At 41.4% G+C, this 6,000-nt stretch overlaps 1 protein-coding gene across 2 annotated transcripts in view; it reads left to right on the top strand.

Annotated features, from left to right (window-relative positions):
• Positions 1-1,621: 1,621 nt before the first annotated feature.
• Positions 1,622-6,000, top strand: part of sema6cb (semaphorin 6Cb) — a 131,876-nt gene continuing 127,497 nt past the window's right edge. For both annotated transcript variants that reach the window (XM_064948307.1, XM_064948306.1), the window contains exon 1: positions 1,622-1,817. The gene's annotated coding sequence lies outside the window, so the exon portion shown is untranslated. The remainder of the gene's footprint in view (positions 1,818-6,000) is intronic.

Genomic DNA, 6,000 nt, shown 5'->3' with positions numbered 1-6,000 from the left:
GAACTGTGCCAGTGAGGAGGTAATCATTTTTTATTTGTCATGTACATTTTGTCCTGCTCTGAAGATATTTGGGATGTGTGTATTACAGATTATTATGAAACTCAGCTGGTGCTCTATTGAACTTAAAAATGAGAAAACGAAGTGGAACAGCTATTTTATTTCAGACTGCCAAAACCAGCAAACCCCTACTGGCAAAGTTGACACTGAACACATGCCTACTGAGATTTAGGGTGTCCACTCAGATCGTGGACTTGGGAGCTTGTCCTCTCCTTACTCCTGAAGGCACCTTACCACAATGGCCGGGCTCACAGACTATTTCACTGCCAAGAGAAATGACTGGAGTAAATCTATCAGCATTGACCCTAACCTCACCAAAAATAACCAGCCATTTGTCTGTGGTTCCATCCGTCCTGAACCCAACGGAATGTTCATGACTAAGCATGTTAAGAGTGAATACAAAACATAAAAATAAAAATAAAGTTAATATTCTTTGCTTCTAACCAAGAAGCTATAAAAAATACAATCTCATTAACAGCTGACATCATTAACAGCTCATTAACAGCTGACATTAACAACTAACATCTGTGGTAGATAAAAATATACATTTTTATTTAAAAGACAGGATGTGACCGGAATATTTCTGCCAGAAAAAAATGATTGAAAATGACAGATAACTAGCTATTTAATCATGTCTATCTACATGATTACTATCTCCACTAGACAATGATTTGCAGTTGGATCATTTATAATGATCAGCAAGGCTCTCCTATGCAGATATCTCATTAGAATCCCCCAGTATGGGAGCAATAGCTTCATACAGTATAACTACTGTTCCTTCACCAATTAACCCTACTGGTTCCCTCATTATGCTCTCTGTCTTCATCCTGCCTAATTCTCTGCCTGTCAACATAGACAGGACCTATCTATTTAGCACCTTGACATACTGTATGCTAGGCTGCATACATTTTGAACCTAAAAGGCCTACTGAAAACAGAAATGAAATGCATAGACTATTGGCTCTGTGCAGCCTGTACTAAGTCGGCCGCTTTTTTTCTTTGATAATTTGAAGAACAGTTTTATTGTTGAACCATTATTACAATACAAAGGACACTATTTTATGTGAAAACTGAAAATGCTATTATAATGGCATGATGTATGTAATTACAGGGAGGTACAAGCAAAACATGGGGTAAGTTAGGTCCATGCAATTTAATATTAATAATTGAAGACAACAGAGAAACTTGTTGACAGAATTAAAGTATTTTGTTCAGTTATCTTATATGTGGAGCAAGGTAACCAGCCTCAGAAAGAAGGTGAATGATATATCAATTGAAATGCCCTTGTCTGAAATCTCATTGGCGGAGAGACTGGCTGCAGGCTCGGGTTGCAAGGATCCAGATGTGTAGGCATCCAACAACTGGACAAAAGTGAGATGTTGAGGGAGGAGTCTAATGAAAAGGTTTGAACAAAACACGTCTCAAACAAGTTTTTTTTTTAAAGAATTAAAAAAAAACGTCTCAAACGAGGTCTGGTACTATTCCTACCCCTGTCATTGGACCGACTGCCTGTCAATTCAACACACTAGGGCGTGTATTATCCTATGCTGCTCTTCGCTGGGTGAGGTATGTTGTGATTGCAGTCCAGCTCGAGCGTGCGTGGGTCTCTGTCATGACAAGGGGCGCTCTTTCGCGCTCTGGGAATACAAGCCTTTTTGGAAAAAATAACTAATCCCGGCTTTACGCTTCTGTAACACTGGTCTCTGTCCTGCTAGAATCGAAGTATTGTCAACGAAACAAGAAAGAAAACGAAAGAAAAAGGTAAGAATTATACTACGGCACTTTCTCTTTATCAAGCGTTGATTATTTGATTCCGCTTGTGCTAGGGCAAAAACCAAAACGGGTAGGTGGTATAAACTGGCCAAACATGTTATGAATGGTAGGACTTCCTATAAGTACCTAATTAGAACTAGAATACGACAACGTTTTGTTTTAAATAGCCCAATGTCCTCTATGTAGACACTGGGGCAAACTTGTGGCAACACAAAATACTCCGAATGCGCAAGTCAAATGTAGGTGCAGCCACGGAGACAGTCGGCTACTGAAGGAGTTAGTTATTTGAATCAGCTGTTTCGTGCTAGGGCAAAACCAAAACGTGCACTCAGGAAGGGTCCCAAGACCGAGATTGGGAAACCATTGTCTTCAGCTTGATCATCTTTTCAGCTAAATGCATGCGAAAAGAGCATTTGTCATCAAATAAATATGCCAAAAATAGTATACTAGGAATACTCTATCCGTTTTTGGATAGGCTATATGACTGTGTTTTTGTCATTGTGCAGACATACGTCTGTTTGTATTTATGTAGGCTATAGTTTACAGAAATTAAAACGAGACTTTAATGGTCTATATAATAGACCTGCAACCATACATGTCTTTCAAACACTGTTATATAATCTCACTGGGTCATTTGAACAAGGTGAATACAAGATCGTTTTTGTAGAAAATTGTTGCCAGTCTTAAAGAGTAAGTTGAAATGCATAGCTGCGTGCGCCAAGATGTATCGAGTTGGGTGATTTCACAGATTTCGCAGTCCTTTCTGTGGCGTGACAAACTTGTTGTTGTAGGCCTAGATTGACCTTACTTGCTTCACCAGCTTTATATTATAGAGCAATGTCTTGTCATTTTGACAGCTGCTTAATTAAAATGCGCATTGGGTGATTTTAGTTGTGGATGACTTTGAATTTTCCACAACAACTGCAGTCTGTGACCTGCTGGTTATCTGTCATAATGCAATGAAACAAATGATGATGCCTTTGATTGTATGTTTAGGCTGATTCTTAAATTGTTTTATGTTTTTTGAGTTTGTGCACATATTTATAGCCTGAAAATACAGCTAGAGGCTATCAATAACAGTGATTCGAATTACATGTTGATATTAGTTTTTTAATGCCTTTTGGTAAACACTAGCCAAAATATAATAGCCAATATTGTGTCGAATTAGCGAGAATAATGTCCAATAGTTCCAGATGGGAGGACATTGAAGGTGACAGTCTGTGTGTAGTCTACAGACCTGGATTGAGACAAAAATAGGCTATATTTTTATGCTCTTTAGAACCACTCTCAGCTATGCCCAACAGAGAAGCTTTTAGTAGGCTTATATCTGCAAGTCAAATATCTTGACCAAAGTATGGCATGAAGTACGTGTGTGTGGGGGGTGGGTTTTGCTCAAATCTGGTTAAAGGATTGAAAGGAATGTCTTATTTAGTACATTTAGTAATTGCCTGCTTTTCTCAAGTCTAGTAACCTGGCCAGCAGATAGGTTAGACAAGCTAATTCAACTTGATTGATAGCCTGAAATGGCGAGATTGGGAGTCTATGTAGCTGGCTAACTAAAGCCAACATCATACAGTTGCAAGGTTAGTACTATCAATCAAATCTATTTATAAAGCCCTTTTTACATCAGCAGATGTCACAAAGTGCAATACAGAAACCCAGCCTAAAACCCCAAACAGCAAGCAATGCAGATGTAGAAGCAGACAATGACATGACATGAAGAAGAAATCAATAGGCTACATAGCTTGATAACGTTAATTTATAAACATACCTCCTGTCCAACACCATCAGCTAAAATCAAATAAAACGCTGTGTGTCACTCTACACTCTCCTCCTCCACTGACGATACTCCACGCGCTAGAGTATAGTGGCCTGCCTTTCTTTTCTCTGTGCACTTGGGAAGGGACCACTTACTAGGGAGAATTGTGGGGGGCGGGGGGGTACTCTTTGCCTAGTCCAGTCAGTGTGTCCCCTCTGCAGAATGCTGCTGACAGATCTTTTTATAAATTATTTGGATGAAACATGGGCTTAAAAAATAAGATTACTAATTAATTTAACATCTGAAACATCTCACAACACGACATCTGAGGGGGCACTTGCCTTTGTGCCCCCTATGGACATGCCGCCACTGGCAGCATGCACAACTAACGTTTTCCATCCATAAAGTTTTGGTGATGTGGATGTGTGATAACTGCGTCTATATTCCAATGTTTTAGAAGAAATGTAAATATTCATGTTAATTTGGTGCAAAACTCACTGACTCTAGGGTATCATTATCTTACAGTACAAACAAGGTTATTTTTCTCCTTTTTAAATGTTTCTTGCTGCAGATATTTTATTAAAAACAATATTCACCCCCATCTTTTACATGTTAAAAAGGAAACCAAAGTTGCAGTTGGTATCATAGTTTTTTACTGGTGCTTGTCATCGGGGCTAGGCTGCTCAGTCAGAGAAAATGACAATACTGTTATACATTAGGTGTTTTAGATGTCATAGCCTAATCAACAAGTGGTGATATTGCTTCCCTTCAACAGAGTTGGAATATCCTACTGGTTTGTTGCGTTTTCTGGATTTATCATTTTTGAATAATATGTTTATATTATTTGTAACTCCTACCCAGCCATTATGCCCTCTCGGAACTCTTTGTACCTTGCTCACTCTCTTTTGCTCTCTCTCTCTTTCTCATTTCCTACCTCCAGAAACACACATCTCCGCTTTCTTATTACCCAACCCCATTCAATAAGTAACTCAGGTCTTGCATGCTGGTGGGTGAGGGCTGTAAATGACTGGAGCTGAGAGAGGCGAGTGTCGGCAGCTCGCTCCCTCTCCGTCGGCTCCCAAATTGCATGTTGTCCTGCTCTCATTTCAGCCCTGAAAGAGCCGGCGCTCGGTTAGCATGGCTAATGGTGCATTCAGACCACGGTGTAATTTTATTTCCTATTTCCGATGGTGCTGTAGTTTTTGTATTAAATGACAGGAGGTCTGCTGCAGGGCTGAGCTGGGCTGTGATGTGTGGATGGCTGTGTCTCCTTAATGGTCCGCGGGGTAATGAGGGCAGAAATAGGCTCTATCCCAGGGGCCCAGGACTATGGTTCTGTGGGACGTACAGTACAGCCTATACCTCCCAGTCCACGTTCACCCCTGTGATGCAGATATTCCCTCATCCAACTCTGCTGCCTCTCCAACTGTTCCAACAGTTGGATAACTGGCCCAGACTCAAGTTACTGTACTGTTTAGAGAAGCAACTGTCTTTTGAGTCAACTGTCTTCCGCAGAAGACTGTGGTACCATTATACTATCCATAATATTATATTGAATGGTTTCGATTAGAATCCTGATAGAGCCCAGACGCCCTGGCACATATCAATTGCAGTGGTTGAATTACTGCAATCTGCCCCTTCTGTGTTGATAACTTCCATTTTGAGATCAATATGACTTTTATAGTATCTTTCTTTAAAAGCATTGTAAGTGTGGAGTATTGACAGTAACCATCTGTCTGAGGTGACTCTGAATTACTGCCTACGGCACTGGAGGGCTGCTGGAGTTTAAAAAAGGGGCAGTGTGACTGTGTTTGGCTTGAAGGAGCAACAGTTAATCTTCGGCTCCCACCCTCAGCATATGGGACTTTGTTTGGCCCTGCACCGGAGTGAAGCACTGGACTGTGGCACCTCATATTTCATATTGATGGTAGTTTGTTACCCATGGCAACTCGGCGGCCAATGGGGACCCCATATCTGGCTTAGTGAGGAAAGTAAGGAAAGGAGGGTTTTGCGAGGCCGTGCCGTCTTCCACCCTCCCTGTCTGCCTGCCTCGGTTCAGCGACAGGTTCCTGAACCCTGGGGAGTGAATTATTACCTGTCAGCCCCAGAGCCTCCCCATCATCCATAACCCAAGGCTGACACGGGACAGGCCTGTCCCAGCTATCTGCTGAGACCACCAGGCCTTGGCCTTCAGTCTTGGCCCCTCCAATGGACATTGGGGGAAAATCACATGAACATATTGCATTAAAAAGGGTGGGTTGGGGAAAGCCTCGTGGCATTGCCATGGCAGCTGAAGGGGGTCTTCAATCATTGTCCGGGACCAGTAGGGGAAATGTACTTTACTGTATTTTAGCTTGTTTGCTCTTCACAATGCAGAAACTTGTTTTACTGAGTCTTCATTACAATGCTAAG

Source organism: Oncorhynchus masou, chromosome 30 (genome assembly GCF_036934945.1).
Source record: "Oncorhynchus masou masou isolate Uvic2021 chromosome 30, UVic_Omas_1.1, whole genome shotgun sequence".
Taxonomy (NCBI): Eukaryota; Metazoa; Chordata; class Actinopteri; order Salmoniformes; family Salmonidae; genus Oncorhynchus; species Oncorhynchus masou.
This window is presented reverse-complemented; position numbering and strand designations above follow the sequence as displayed.